The sequence below is a fragment of the Apus apus genome, chromosome 4 (genome assembly GCF_020740795.1).
Source record: "Apus apus isolate bApuApu2 chromosome 4, bApuApu2.pri.cur, whole genome shotgun sequence".
NCBI lineage: Eukaryota > Metazoa > Chordata > Aves > Apodiformes > Apodidae > Apus > Apus apus.
Window position 1 is genome coordinate 655,255 of NC_067285.1, and position 16,452 is coordinate 671,706.

Here is a 16,452-nt window from a genome sequence, read left to right on the forward strand (position 1 = left end):
CTTTATGAGAGAGAACATTTCAGGTCCTCAGTGTTGATCATAGTGGGGAAAAAAAAAAAAAATCTTTGTGAGAAAAAATTAGTACAAACTCTTTTGTACAGCTTGACTTCCTTTTTCCTAGCATGTTTTTACTCTATGGAGAGCCTCAAGTGTGTCTGTATGTGTATGCACATATGTAAACATCTGTATTAAAATAATGGTTTCTTGGTATGGCATTATTTAACAAATCTATCACAGCAATCAGTCACACTCAGTATTAACATCTTAGAATATTATTCAAGCATTAAAGAGTATTTTTACAAGAATCTCAAAGGGCAAAATCTTCCCAGGTACCCCAGGGAATTATGCCTTGAGGCTACTTCTACATTCCTTTAAGCACCTGAAAGTGGGGTTTGATCTTCAAGTTTGAATCTCCAGGTGCTTTGTTCAAAATTATTTCTGTTAATTTGCAGAGGGGGGGGTTGGAGTGACCATTGGGGGAGGACACAGTGGTGGCCATGAGGGCACATGCTCACATATCCCGAGTTATTCAAGGAAAAGCTGCTGGAACCACCTGCCCCATCACTAAAACTGATACCTCCACACCTTGCACCATGTGCCTGGAGCTGAGAGCACAGACACAGGGACTGCAGTGCAGGGGTCAACACGACGATAAACAGACAGAAGATCCTGCCTGTGGTCTTAAGTCACACGCAGAGCTCCTACACACGTTGCTACAAACAGCCCTACTTAGAGACATGACCAAGAGCTAAGGGATGCTAAGGCAAAGGAAAAGATCAGGCAATAAGCCCAAGGTGGGTTGGGGGCAGAACAGTGTATTTCACAATTGCCAGGACTGTTTTTATTATTAACTGAATCACCTGGTTCTATTTAGAGCTGGTGTACAGCAATATCTTTGAACTCTGTTCCAGAGATGTATCTGTTGCTTTAACAGATCCTTGCATTTTTTGCTCCCTCTCAGTCATGATTTGGAGATTTCCATGTACATCTATTTCCATGTAGACATCCCTCCCCAGGAGGTACATCTACTCTCCAGCTGCCTAACAGTATGTGATACCACTGTTTGTTGATTGACATAGAAATATAAGCAGAAAAAAATAGTCAGGCCTGTATAATATTCTTCAGTGTCAAATGCAGTTGTTGAGTGACTTATTTTTAAATGTCAGTAATGATGTTTTTAGCAGAAGCTCCTATTTTTCCCTAGTTCCACATGTTCATTCATAACACTGAGCTAATCAGCAACTTTTTCTACTCACCTGTTACTGCTCTCACAGTTAAATACATCCAACATTAGGGGGGCTGGAAAGCAGCTACTGTCTTGAGATGGGCAGCTAAACCAGACCTGGTCCAGATGCTGAGCCCCTTGCCTACACCAATAAACACACCAATGACTAAGCCTCTTGCTGGTCGGGAACCACTGCAGATTGTTCAGAAGCACACAGTGCTGGGGCAAGTCTGCTCCTGTCAAGTATCTCTGCTCTCTCCAGCTTCAGCTGATGGAAGAAATATCTTTTACCTTTTCCTTCCACATGAGCTCAGTACACACAGAAAACGCCCAACTTCTTGTCTGGGAAAGGTGCATTCCATGTGGGCCATGAAGATAATTTGCTCTCCACTCCTGATGTTCCTCATGGGAGGTTGCTGGAGACATTGGAGAGCAAATACAAGCCCTGCTGTAAGGGCAGCCCCTGTCCCCAAGGTCTATTTCATCCCCTTGAGATAAGAGAGATAAGGGAGTGAAAAACAGGAAAAAAAAAAAGTGAAATGCCTATAGTTTCCTTCTCCCTACCAAAATCCAGACATTCCATGGAGATTATGGAGCCTCAGCTCTCCTAGGCTGCCCATGGCATGAGCTCTGCCCACAGAGGACACAGCCCAGCAGGAACTGCTTGCACCTGCACCGAGGGGTGCACTAGGTTGGCATTGCCTCCTGCTGCCACCCCAGGGCTTCAGCAGGTGCAGCAGGAGCACAGCACCCAGCACAGACCTCCAGCAGAAAGGCAATGGGCATTCACTCAGCCTCACCTGTGGAAGGGGAGAAAAACCCCTCACACTCTCCTACTCATAATGGTTTGTGCTCTTCAAGTGAAGGAGAGGAAAAAGAGTTTTAGGCTGCAAGCTTCTTCCCAAATTTTTCCAAGCCCTTCAGCAAGCAGCAGGTCACACAGCAGCAGAGCTCAGTCCAGCTGCCTCTGGGCATTCTGAGGGCTCTATTCACCTCTCTGCTCTCTGGTGGGTTTGGTTGTGCCACCCTGCCAACACCAAACTGACTCTGGCCATCTTCTGCCAGCCTGCTGCTTGCCAGGCACACCCAAACAAGTCATTTCCCACACTTCCCTAGTGCAGATTTTCACTTTAAACAAGCAAAACAATAATAAATAACTCCTAAACAAACTCTGAGGGGAAAGAGAGCACCGTAGGATTTTTCAGCTCCTGCCCTCAATGATGAGCCTGACCCCCAAGCTCAGCTGCTCTCCCCACCCTCTGTGCTGTCTGCTTTGCCTGCCTCGGCCAGCTCAGACACCCTTTCCCACCACTTACTTTATTCAGGACAACTCCAGGAGCACGGCAAGCATTCCTCTCTTCCATTCCTCTTCAAAGCTGTGATACATCCCAATTTCTGAAGTGCTTGTTTCTCCACTATGCTTTTACTTAACTTGTTATTATAAAACCTTATCAGGCCAAAACCATAAGCCAGTCACAAGTAACACACAGATATTTGGTAAGAGGGGAGAAAAAAACCAAACACAACCCTAAACCAAAGAAAGCAAGAAAATGGCTTCTGTTTAGGATTTGCTGCCTGGCAAAACTCCCTCAGACACCCCTGCAGGCTCTGCCTAAATCCAGGTCAGGCTTCCCAGCCTGCTGGGCTAATTGACATGTAAGGAGGAGCACCTGGGAGCAAACAGCCAGCTCTTTAACTCCTGCTATGCCTGGATACATCCTAAGGGAAGTAAAACATAATGAAGATTTCCTTCCACTACCAGCTTGCAAACTGGTGAAGTCCAGAGTTTGGCAGTGATGGTTTTGTCCCTGTAAATCACATAAACTGGTATCAGCAGAATGTGGAACTGGAATTTCTACATGTGCAAATCCAAGGACCAGCCACATGTTCAGGAAAGACTGGGAGAAGAAAAGAGGCCTAAAACAAAATACCTGTCCTTGTTCCAAAAGCTTATTTTGATTTTATAAGCGTGCTGCTTAATGTTGCTATCTGTGACCTCAGGAGATAAAATCAGCCTTTGCTATAGTTTTTAAAGTCAACTAGTCTTTCTCAATGCCTAGCCCATGGTTGGTTGAGCTGTTCAACCACGAATGCCAAATGAATTTACAGTCTATATTATGGAGCAGGAAAAATGAGCTGGGAGGTGAAAAGGACCTAAACAGAACAGCCCAGAGCCTGAGCAGTTAGAAGCACAGCAAGACCTTCCCTGCCCCTGTCACAGCCTCCGGGGCAAACCCGAGCAGCACCTCAGAACACCTTGCATAAGCACTGAGAGAAGACACAAGTGAAGGGTGCAAGTGTCAAACCCTGTCATGAGTCCTTCCACAAGCAAGGGTCAGAGCCTGCAGGCACCCCCCGGGGCCGGGGGAGGTGTCCCTGGCTCCTGGCAGGGCTCTGGGCTCTGGCCATGCTGAGCCAGCCTTTTCCTGGGAATGTTACAGGTTTGCTCACTGAAACAAAATCCACAACGCTTCCTTCAAGGACAGCCACTAAAATAGACAGCTTATGCAGTAAAAGTTGTGACCAGCCAGTAAAATAAGCTTTTAAGCAGTCATTCAGAACACTAGAAATCCCCACACTGCTTTGATTGGAGAGAAAATGCATTTAACAACTGCAGGCATTAGCTGAGAGAAAGTGGATTAATACTGACCGTTAAGTCAGTATGTTTGCCATTTACTTGTTAAACTACAGATCAAGAGAACATTTTTTTCCTTTAAGACCCCTTGCATTTTTACTTTATTAACTTGTTTGTCTGTAGCTTCCTCTGACTTTGAGTGCAAACCAGAGATCCGGGAAGTTCCAGTGATCAGCACCCCTGTCAGACCTGCAAGACCCGACTCACTCTCACCTAACATTTACTGTCAGCAAACTTCAACGTGCTCGGTGCATTTCCCCCCTTTTCCAGACAGGGAAAGGCTCTGTGGAAAGTGGGAGGAAAAGCTGAGCACTGAGTGTGGTCACCTGTGTGCTCAGCACCTGTGTGATCCCAGCCACAGCTCCGTGTCCTGCTCTTTTGCTCTCAGAAATTGATGTCTACTCTAACCATCTTGGTGGAACAGAACCATGCATACAATTGGCCTTCCCATCCAACATCCCATCCCTGAGGAAGACTGTAGGATAATCTGGCCTTACCTAGCACGCAAGGAGTGATGATGACATTAGACAATCATGCAGCAATGCATCATGAGTAGTCATTTTATTTTGCTATCAACACAAGGAACATGTGAAGACAAAAAAGCCAAGAAGCTCCTCATCAGTGACTGTGGATATTTACTGCTAGGCACCCAACACTCAGGACTTGCTAGCTCCTGTCCTTGAACCAGGGCAGGACTCAGGGCATGTTGTGGTGCACAACTCTCTGCAATTCTCCAAAGTGACAAAAGCTGCCGCTATAAATTACTGCCTGCTTCAACACACAGACATGACCAGAGCAACTATATTTAGGGAACCTTTTTTTTTTCTGCTTATGTGAAAATCTGAAACTTTGAGGTAAAGAAAAATCTGTGTTTTGCATGGTTAAATGAGATTTCTTCTCTGTCTTCAAGTTTCTCATTAGCTTTCTTTGCCAGTATTTCTTCTCAGATAGAGTAAGAAAATACCACACACTAGAATGAGCTATAAAAAGCCAACATTACAGAACATTCTGATGGAACTTCAAAACCTAGTGTCACCCTATGCTGTGAGCTCCAGTTACTCGTTGGAAAACACCTTTTGATTTAGTTTTATCCAAAAGGAATCCAGATTGTGGATGCTGAGGCCATACCATCATGCAACCCAAAGTGCAAATGGGCATCAGCACAAGATTTGCTTTAAAAGCACTGTCCTCATCCAAACTATACACCTTCTTATTATAAACCATGGGTAGAAATTGTTTGTCATGAAGGCAACTAGAAAAGTCATTCAATATCAAATGAATCAAATAATCATTTTAGCATAGAATTAGTTAAAATGCAAAATGTAGCAAAAGAGTTTTCAGAAGGGCCATGGGAATCTAAGTGTAAAAGACCTACTAGAAGTTGGTGCAAATTAGTGAATATTCAAAGACTTCAGATGTTTAGCTAAGTTCTTCCTCTGGGCATGTCCTGAGTCCCTGAAGCCAGTAAGATTTCTGACCTTGACTCAGTGGCATCCGAATCAGGCCTTTTGGGTGCAGTTTGTTTTTTAATTAAACACCAGGAACACAGAGCATGTCTCAGATTGACATCCCAGTAAAACACAGTGTGTGCCACCTGGAGCTGATCAATGCTGGCCTTTACCTCCGGTACGTGCCAGGGGACGCGTCCGTTGTGTAACCGAGGGTCATGTGAGACAAAACACAGCAGTCAGCAAAAGGATGAGAAGTCCTTTTGGTGCAAAAAAAGCCTGTGTTGAACCGATTCCAACTCTACTGATTTTCCAAGGGTTGCAACGGAGGGGTCAGGGCTGCCACAGCCCAACAGCCACTCTGAGCAGCCTCACACTGCCCTGCAGTCAGAGCCAGCCTGCTGCCAGGGGAGGGAATCCTGCTGGGAACCAGGGCAAAACCAGCCTGCTGCAATCTTCAACACCCTTTGGGCAGGCAGCAGCTTTCCAGACCAGATGCAGGTTTCAGGTAGTCCTGGGACACTTAATCCCAGTTAGTCTAGGAAAGCTCAGCAGACATGGTCCTCCTTGGAAAGCCAGCCCTGCAGCCAGGCCTGCCAGCTCTGCTCTGAAATGGCAGCTGAACCTGGAGCCAACACCAGGAGGAAATAAGAATTCAGATATTTCTAGCTAAAATGATGGAAAATACACATTCTGCAACTCAAATTGACTCTTCACCCAAGTGCCATGAAAAATAAGGACCCTTCTGCACGTGATCTTCTCAAGGTCAAATGGCTGTGGCAGGGGTGTAATAACTCAAAAAAGCCTCACCATGGGTTATCTATTGGGCTTAAAGAAAGGCAACCTCCACTCCCTGTTGCTTGTCTGTGTGTTTGAGGAAACAAATTTTGCCCTCCAGACATTTTCTCAAGCTTTTCATCACTATTTCTCCTCAGACACTGCCTCTTCTTTCATGGAGCACTAAGGGAGGGTCACACTGGAGGACTGATTCTGCTTCATCAGTGAATAACAAATCCCTTATCACCTGTTCCTGGGAATAACAATTTGTGGGTTTGTAGAACTGAAGAGTTTAAAAAAAAATCTAAAAGGATGTGATTCTCCATTAAGATAATTACTACAGAGCTGTGTTAAATGCCTGAGATCTTTGGGGGTTTTAGGTTTATTTCACTACTGAGCACTTGGCTGTAAGAGCCAAAGGAAACTGACAGAATTACCTCTCTAGGTTAGATGACGGGTAGAAATTGCTTGGTATTTTGCCCCCAGTGAGAGTCAAAACTTGAGGCTCTAAGGACCAGCGAGTTCCCCTTTTCCTTTGCATGCAGATACATGCATGGCCAGTGTGGTCAAATAAACATGGGATTACAGGAATTATTTTGTTTGGAAGTCTGAAGTATTTGGCTGCTTTTACCATGTATTAGGTAAACATGTATCAGGACAAACACTGTTATTGACTTAAAATTACTCAGTCCTGTTAGAGTCTCACAACCAGAGTATTTGGATGGAAGAGCTTTATGTTCAATCCTACACCCCATTGGTTTGGCCATTGGTTTCTGTGCAATGTTTTGAACCTCCTTTTTTCGTTATATTTGCCATTTAAGCTGAACCTCTGCTGTTGATTATACATGAAGGGCTGCACTGGAGAAGGTGATAAACTTAGAAGACAGATGTTTTGAGGGGATGTGTTAAAAAAGATCATTATGTAAAGGTCTTCTCTTATTAACACTCATTTGCTGACACTATTTTGAATGTGAGCCATCAGCAAGAAGAGGTACTATTTCAGAGATGCATTTGGGGGAAAAAAAAAAGGAAGCCAAGTTTTAATCTTCATAGAAATTGACAGTGTACTTGGAAACTTTCTGAAACTTCACCAAGTAGGAGGTGTTGACAACTGTCACTTTCAGAGCATAGAATAAGGGAAAGATTTACAGGCACACAGTTCCACAAATATATTCAAGACTAGTATTTTTCAAGACAGTTTATGGGCCTTAAGCACATCCTTACAAGTCATCTTAAAATGGGGTGTTATTTTTTCCAGCAGGGCCCTAGTGATAAATGCAACCTCCTCTAGTCAAGTTGTTCTTGTATCCTCACACCGGTGGCATTTGTCTTTTAATTCACCACTACAGAACCTAATCTTACCACCAGTTTGATACATCCAGGTGAAGTTACTAGCCAGAAAGCTGAGAAGAGCCAATACAGGACAGACAGGCATTCAGCTGCAAAAGCAAAGCGTTGAGACAGCCCCGACACCAGACTTCCCAGTTCTGAGCACACTTCAAGCACCTCCCATGCACCTAAACACACAGAGACAAGCGAAAAGGGCAGCACAGGGGGTAGGCTAAGAATGCTGAATGTCAGCTGAGAGCTGTGAGCGTAGCCTGACAGCAGGGAACATCTCCTGCCACTGAATTATTATCCTATACAATACACGTTTCTCTGGCAGCATCGTGATGTGGGAGGTCACAGACAGAATCACTCTGATTCTAATGTGTTTGTTTCCTAATTTCTGTCTGCATTTTAAGCAGTGTCAGTAGAGGCACAGCCACATTAACTGAAAGGAAAAGAAATCTTGATGAGATGAACGACATTTAAAACCACCAATGGAGCAAGCAGCTGGGGGGTGGGAAAAAAAAAAAAGGATGAGGACTTTCTTATTTTAATTTAAGAGGTTAAACAGCAGGGAATAGGAAGCAGTTCTCAGGAAGGGCAGTGCAGAAAGAGTTCAGAAAAGAGGAAATGTCCAGATCAGTTACTCAGTGAGCAGAGAAGCCAGATTACTTGGTTACAGTAATTCATCATAACTTGTATTAACTTGAAATACCAACATTTACAGCTGCAGAGGACATTTATCAACAATTACAGGCCTGACATTTCAACTCAGTCACATATGACAGAGACTCTGTGAAGATCCTGACAAATAAATGGAGCAGGGAGATGCATCCCACTTAACCAGGGAAGGGCAGAGATGTTCTCCTGGGGGGCTGGCTGGCCCCCTGGGGCAAAGCTGCTGCAGCGCAGAGCTGAGCTTATTGACCAGGGGTTAAGGGGGGGACACAAATCCCAAACACAGAATGCAAAACAGGACGTTTGACCACAGGTTATATGAAGCCTTTTAGGCAGTGGATGATCCGTGTGTAACACACAGATACTCATAGCACACTAGGCAGATATTTATAGATGCACAAACACAGAGAGGAACTAACCTCACAGGCACTCTCCATCATGATGCTCACTGCTTCTCTGCTTTACCTGAGGGCAGGACCAGTCCTTGGATGCAGTGCACTTCATTTTAAAACCTGTAGGCTGCTCCTAGCAGACAGATTTTACAGGATTGTTGCAACCCACGCTGCAAAAGGTGAAACATATATATTAAAAAAAAATATTAAAATAATCCATCCCTGCTGCACAAGATGATATTTTCCAGCTCTGTCCTCTGAATAGTGGAATCGGCTGAGAAATCATTCACCGCTCAGTCCTGGGGAGGATTTAGAGGACGGAGAAGAAAAAAGGGTGGAAAAAAAAAAAAGGAAAAAAAACCCCAACCCTGCAGTAAACCCGGCCCCGCCTGCCCGCAGCCCCGGGGCAGGGCCGGCCCAGCCCTGCCTGGGGGGCAGGAGCTGGGGCAGTTTGCCCAGGCGGGGCTGCCGGCGCTGCCCGGCGGGTCCCGCTGCCCCGGGGAGCCGTGAGCTCCGCGCGGCGGCTCCGCAGCCGGTGCGGGGGCAACTGCGGCGCGGCCCCGCAGCCCCGCGGCTCCCGCAGCCCCCGCAGCCCCCGCAGCCCCGCGGCACCGGCGGCTCTCGCAGCACCCTCGGCTCCCGCAGCACCCGCAGCCAGGCCCGCCCGGCCCGCCAGCAGCCCATCAGGGGTGCGGGGACCCGCAGAGCTCCCCGCCAGCTCCCGCACCGCTCCCCTCCTACCTGGGCGCAGCTGGAAGCGCTGGCGTCTCCGGCTGAATCGCTGAAGCCGAGACCCGCATCCAGCAGGGGCTGAGGCTGAGCCGAGCTCCTCCCGAGGCAGGGAAGAAATTACCGAAAGGGGCAGGGAAGAGCTGGAGGATACTGGGATTTAAAGAGAGCCGGCAGCCGTGGCACTTGCTCCGAGCAGCGGGGATGGAGCCCGGGGGCGCGGGAGGCCTCCCGGGTGCCGGTGCGGGCGGTCGCCTCGCCTGGAACGTCGTGGCCGAGCACTCCCCTGCTCGGCAGTGCCCTGGGGACAGCAGGCATCTTTGCAACGGCTTGCGAGGTACCGGGTGAGGATTAAAGAGCTGCAGATAGGAGAAGCGTGTCTTTAACCCCCGGTGTGCTGCCTCTCAGCCTCACTGCTTCTCACCACCGAAAAATCACTCATTTTCAATACCCACACCCACCACTCTGAAAATCCCCCTTTGCATCGGAGCTGAGTAACAAACACAGAAAAAAAATGAATGCGTTTGGTTACAAGATCCTTCTAACAGCCCCACACTGCAAAATTACCTAGAAGTAGATAGGATATGGGGCCTATCTATTTGTTTTATGTATCTTCCTGCCAGTGAAGACTTGGAACCGTTCCCAGGGAATGTCACTGAACTGCTGACAGGCCTGATGGAGTGAGCTGAGCCCAGGACTGGGAAGCAGAAACCTACCCTGGGGTATATTCTCAGTTTTTGGAAAGGAAGGTGTGGAGGGGTTTTTTTCCCCTGTTAAACAATACCTAAATATCTGGAACGTTCCATTTAAAACTCTGGTTTTCCCCAACTCTGTGCAACACCTGAGTGCAAAGCCAAGAAACCAGTGTGACTTCTAATCAGAGTCCTAGAAACTCCCTCCTATCTTGTGGGTAACCACTGCTGTCTTCCTCCTGCCCCCTCTCCCTGCTCTGCAGTTTCATTGCCCTTTGACAAGAGGACAGTTAGTAGCCATTTGAGAAAACCATTAGGACAAAACTGCAATTTACTTCATAGAAACACCTAGAAAGACAAAAATATATATGGTAGAGGGATTTAGGTTATGGTTGGACTTGATGGCTGTGGCTCTGGTGAGAGCTGAGCAAACAATGGCTTTTGAACTGCTGGATAAATAAAACCGTTTGCTATTATTAGAGTTGAATTGCAACATTTTGTGGGAGTTGGTAAGCTAAACAAATAACATTGAGAGCAGTGTTGCAAGTGATAGAAAGCAAGAGCCCATCATTGGTTTACAGCACTCAAAGAATGGGGTTTTTGTTTTCCAGCTGGCAGGTGCCAGGGAAAATGCATTCTTCTGGCAATTTCCATGTGCTGAGCTGGACCCACTCAGGCTCAGCCAAAGCACTGCACAGTGCTGCATCACACAGGACAAAAACGTTCATAATTGTTACAAACCCAAAGTTAGCAAGCAAATAAAAGCTGAAAAAAAAAAATATATAAAATGTTATGCTCCACTTGTCTGATTCACATCAGCAGCAATCAGAATCCCTTCTGTTGTAGAGGTGGAAAAGCAAACCAACAGTAGCCTGGTTCTGTTTCAAAGGGGCTGACTTCTGTCCTCCCCAGCTGTCTCACACAGGGTTTGCAGTGTCTCTGCCAGTCAGATCAGCACGTCAGGCAGGTGTTTGTACACGCACCTGTGAGCAGCTACCCAGAGAATGGCCACCAGCCTTTTCCTCAGCCTCTTGCTCAGTTATTGCTGAGACCACGGTGAAGGACACAAAACACAGAGCAAAGCCCTGGGATGGCAGCAGTTATGCCAGAGGCAGCTCTTTTTTTCTTGTAATGGAACCTTCTTAGTGAAGACAATACTGCAATGAGGTCTGGAGATAAAGGGTATTAAGCAATGCCTTGCTAACCAGGGCACTGAGCTGCTGAGGAACACGCAGATGGCAGGAGCAACAGATGGCCACATTCAGTCCAGATCCTGTTCTGCAGGAGCCTGCTTTGTACCTCATCTTCTGGAGCAGAATAACAACACCTTGGGGCTACAGCCAGAGAAAAGATGTCTCGAGTGAGCCCTTCTCTGCTTGTCTGTCAGCTAAGCTTTGATCTGCATTTCTAATGTCAAACCCGGTTCCATGAACGTTTTTTAGAAGTAAGAGAATGATATTTCTGAGTTGTAATGGTAGAGTACCTAAATATCTAAAATATCTTTGAATATCTAAAAGAAATCAAGTCCTACTTGCAGTCAGTGAGTCCTGCTTCCTGCTCCTGCCCAGGCTGCAAAGTTGACTGGGGATTCTGAATGAACAATATTAATGATCAGATTTCTGTCACTGGGGAATCAGAAATTGCTGTAAGAAATAAATAACAAAAAAAGAGACAAGCACATGCAAGAAACAGCAATGCATGCTCATAAATTGAACTTGAAGAAAGCAAATCTTAAAAAAAGTGTCAGGGTTGGCTCAAACCAAAGACTCGGGCTCTTTTGCACACAAGTCTTGGTTTAATTTCACCTGTAAGAAGATGTTGTTTCCTCTGTTCTCAACCCCTGTAGTGTAAATGCCTTTTAAAACCTAACATTAAGAGCTACACAAAAGGAAACTTTTGTGTTCATTTAGTTTCACCTGAATCCTGATGGACTGGGGAGACATTATTTTACTACTCTGCTTCCTTCAATACTTACAAGCTGTAGATCCAGGTCCCAGTTTCCAATCCCCAGACCTCAGCTGACTTTAGGGCTGTGTAGACCTGACCCCTACGGCCTCTGCTTCTTCAAACTGCCTATTAAACCAGACCATTGCATTCACTGTGTCAAGATTGCTTTGGTTTTAAAATCTCAGCTAAAAAGCAGTGAAACCAACAGACTCTGTATCTACTAGATCTCCTCGTGTCAACAGCCTGGGTAAGTGCTGAGCAGCTCAGAAACCAGTGTCTCAGACCAGTGTGGTAGTTAATGATGAACACCACTCCAAGAAGCACAGCATAAAAATACACCTGCTGGGTTGATTTCCAGGGGCAGCCAGGAGGTTAATAACTAAGCCATTGCTGGCTGTGAAAAAAAAAACCCAGATGAAAGCAGGTAGTTCTCAGGTTTCAGCAGGTTCGGAGGACCGGTGTTTTGCACAGGTGAGCAAGACAGCAGCGGGATGCGGCTGGGGAGGGTATGAGAGAGGCAGGCAGCTCCTCCTCCTGGGCTGGTGTCACCATCTGGAGCGATGGAAGCACGTTCTCCCGCATCAGCCCTGAGCCTGCCCTCTGGTGCCTCCCGTCTGACCCCGTGCCCACCACAAAGCTGGCACAGGAGACCTCGGTTGGTATCAACCCGAAACCAAAGAAACGTCGGCCACTATTACTCAGTTCTAAGCTCGTTTATAATCAGTTTGGGGTTACAAACAGTTGTTGTGTCATGCCGAAAAGAATCGCTCCTCCCGGCCGCTGCGAGCTGCCACTCCAGCGCGACTGCAGCCACTGAAAGCTGGAGACAAGGCTGGAGTTGTCTCACCAGCAGGTGTGACTCCCTAACTACCTAGAAGTCTGCCTTTGTCAGCCCAGGGAGGAGGTGGGCCCCTGTCTCTGGTTTCAGAGGAACTAATCGATGCCTGATTGCTCTGTTGACATGCAAGTAAACAAAATTAAAGCGAGTTCCGACCTGAGAGAGGATCACAGCTTAACAAATCGATGAGCTTTCAAAGATTTCATCCAACACAAATTGCAGTTCTCAAAGAGCACAGCAAAGTGCTGTTCTGGCAATAATAAAAAATCTTTTACCGTAAAGATTTATATGAAAATAAAAGCATTCATCCAATTACTAATGAAAGATTCCCGAGATGGGCTGTCACAGCTGTACTGGGGTATCTACTGGTGTGCAAGAAGATTAACTTGACCCTGTTTTATCCCTGCCTGGGGGCAGAAAAGGCTTCTGGTGAATCGATTTCCTGAAGGGAAGATCCACGACCAGAAAGGTGGGTACAGAGAAGGTGAGTGCCAGCTCTTGAGCCCAGTCATCTCATTTTAGGCACTTACCTGTATTTATCATCACTGCCCAAGTCATTATGCCTGCCACACCTGTAGTTAGACCTTCAGAAGCAGGTGTTTCCCATTAGCTTCAGACACCCACAGTCAGAGCACACCCTGCCCCGTGCTCTGCAATGTTGGTTATTTTTCAAAGTCAGAGAAGTGTTGACAGAAAAAAATCCTGAAAAATTAATTTTAACACTTCCGTGTTTATGACCCAAATGATACCTTTCCCTGCAAGTTATGATGTGTTTTTTTGTCATCTTAATGCAATTAATTTATTTTTTAAAAATTCATTTATTCAAGTCCCTTGTCTGCGAGGCTCAGGGCGACAAACTCTGTGAAGAAAACGCACATTCAGAGGTTAAACACAGGGTGTTACAACTTTGCAACATTGCTGTTCCTTTAGTTTCAAAACAAAATCGATTTCACTTCCTGTGAGGCGGAGAAAGTGATTTTGCTTTGAAATGAACCAGGTTTGACTCACGCCCTCCCAGGGGCGCCGGTCCCCAGCCTGCCCAGGGCCCCTGGGTGAGGAGCTGCTGTCAAGTGTTGGTGGAAACACTTGCTTCACTATGAAGGAGCAAAGGCCCTTCTTGAGAAGAGCTGGCCCACCACCCAAACATTCTGGTTGCGGAACAGCGCTGGCAAACCTCACAGCATGTCCGCGCCTTGCTGGTGGCAGGTAGAACACTGCAGCTCCCTCTGATGCTGCTCCCCTTTGCTCCACCCAGCACACCGGGGGGCTGCAGGACCTGGTGAGCCGGGGGCGATGTCAGTGCGCTGGACCCCAGCTGGGTATTCCCACCGTGCCAGAAACGCGGTGGGCTTGAAACTGCAGTTCCCTGTCTTGCCTCACTCAGGGAGAAGAGTGAGAAGGGGATGGTGCCGGCGGGGTCGGGGTTGCTCTGCTGACCCCCCCGGGCAGTCATGGGATGCTACGGTCACCCCCTCCTCCCTCCCGAGCCAGGCAGCCGGGATTCCTGCCCACACCAGGCTGGGTTTGCTGCTCCTGCAGCGCTGGGAATGATGAACCCGCTTCTCTCCCGCGGGCTGCGGGCTGGCCGGGCTTCCCGATCCCGGGAAGGAGGGTGTCTGGCAGCAGGGAGCAGCAGGGAGCTGCAGGGAGGAGCAGGGAGCTGCAGGGAGCTGCAGGAGCAGCAGGGAGCTGCAGGGAGCTGCAGGGAGGAGCAGGGAGCTGCAGGGAGCAGCAGGGAGCTGCAGGGAGGAGCAGGGAGGAGCAGGGAGCTGCAGGGAGGAGCAGGGAGCAGCAGGGAGCTGCAGGGAGGAGCAGGGAGCTGCAGGGAGCAGCAGGCAGCTGCCCGGAGCAGCAGGGAGGAGCAGGGAGCTGCAGGGAGCAGTAGGGAGCAGTAGGGAGCTGCAGGGAGCAGCAAGGAGCAGCAGGCAGCTGCCCGGAGCAGCAGGGAGCTGCAGGGAGGAGCAGGGAGCAGTTGGGAGCAGCAGGGAGCTGCAGGGAGGAGCAGGGAGCTGCAGGGAGGAGCAGGGAGCAGCAGGGAGGAGCAGGGAGCTGCAGGGAGGAGCAGGGAGCAGCAGGGAGCTGCAGGGAGGAGCAGGGAGCAGCAGGGAGGAGCAGGGAGGAGCAGGGAGCAGCAGGGAGCTGCAGGGAGGAGCAGGGAGCTGCAGGGAGGAGCAGGGAGCAGCAGGGAGCTGCAGGGAGGAGCAGGGAGCGGCAGGGAGGAGCAGGGAGGAGCAGGGAGCTGCAGGGAGGAGCAGGGAGGAGCAGGCAGGAGCAGGGAGGAGCAGGGAGCTGCAGGAGCAGCAGGGAGGAGCAGGGAGGAGCAGGGAGCGGCAGGAGCAGCAGGGAGGAGCAGGGAGCTGCAGGGAGCTGCAGGGAGCGGCAGGGAGGAGCAGGGAGCTGCAGGGAGCGGCAGGGAGCAGCAGGGAGCGGCAGGAGCAGCAGGGAGCAGCAGGGAGCTGCGGGGAGCAGCAGGGAGGAGCAGGGAGCTGCAGGGAGCGGCAGGGAGGAGCAGGGAGCTGCAGGGAGCGGCAGGGAGCAGCAGGGAGCGGCAGGAGCAGCAGGGAGCAGCAGGGAGCTGCAGGGAGCTGCAGGGAGCTGCAGGAGGGGCCTGGAGCGCCGGGGCAGGTGGACGTAAGGAACTTGCTTCTTAACAGATCACGGGATGATGGAATTGTCAGGGTTGGAAGGGACCTCTAGAGATCATCCAGTCCAAGCCCCTGCTCCATCAGGACCCCCTGGAGCACATCACCCAGGGGGGTCTGGGATGTCTCCAGAGCAGGGGACTCCACAGCCCCCTGGGCAGCCTGTCTCACTGTAAACATGTTTTCCCTCATATTCCAATGGCACTTCCCATGTTCCAGGTGTGCCCCTTGCCCCTCGTCCTGTCCCTGGGCACTGCTGAGCAGGGTCTGGCTCCATCCTGCTGCACCCACCCTGAGATGAGGGACATGGAGAAATGCTGGGCGGGCTAAAAGCTGGGGAACCGACCCTGAAAACACCCTCACGGGCCAAACTAGCGCTGCACTTTCTCCAGGAATCCAGTGGCTGTGCTGAGTATAATGCTCTTATTAACAGAATCCTGCCTTCATCTTTCTGGGAAGGTTGTAGGTTAATGCTCCTGCATGGAACCCCGACACACAACGTGGGACCCCAACACAACACGGGACCCCAACACAACATGAGGACCTCACACACAACAGGGGACCCCAACACAACATGGGACCCCAACACAACAGGGGGACCCCAACACGACATGGGACCCCAACACAACATGGGGACCTCACACACAACAGGGGACCCCAACACAACATGGAGACCAGACACATAACACGGGGACCCCAACACAACAGGGACCTCAACACAACACGGGACCCCACACACAACACGGGACCCCAACACTACATGGGGACCACAACACGGGACCCCAACACAACAGGGACCTCAACACACAACACGGGACCCCAACACAACAGGGGGACCCCACACAACATGGGGACCCCAACACGACACGGGACCCCAACACAACAGGGGGACCCCAACACGACATGGGGACCCACACACAACATGGGACCCCAACACGACACGGGACCCCGGCCCCGAGCGGACGAGGGGGCGGGGCCGCCCTGACGCCGCTGAGGCCCCGCCCCTCCGCGCCGCGGCAGCCAATGGGAGCGCAGCGGCCGCTGACGCCAGGGCGGGCGGCGGGGCCGCAGCGGCGCTCAGTGCGTGTGTCCTGCCGCCGGGCCGGGCCGAGGAGCCGAG

At 49.5% G+C, this 16,452-nt stretch overlaps 1 protein-coding gene across 27 annotated transcripts in view; it reads right to left on the minus strand.

The window, feature by feature from the left end:
• The window catches only part of JAKMIP3 (Janus kinase and microtubule interacting protein 3), a 79,838-nt gene extending 70,403 nt beyond the window's left edge, over window positions 1–9,435 (minus strand). For 16 of the 27 annotated variants that reach the window (XM_051617571.1, XM_051617568.1, XM_051617570.1 and 13 more), the window contains exons 1-2: window positions 9,226–9,434; window positions 8,512–8,654 (exon numbers count right to left, since the gene is read on the minus strand). The gene's annotated coding sequence lies outside the window, so the exon portion shown is untranslated. Of the gene's footprint in view, window positions 1–2,541; window positions 2,824–8,511; window positions 8,655–9,225 lie in introns of those variants that run through there. The other 11 variants (XM_051617584.1, XM_051617582.1, XM_051617583.1 and 8 more) reach the window with 3 other exon arrangements.
• Window positions 9,436–16,452: the final 7,017 nt, after the last annotated feature.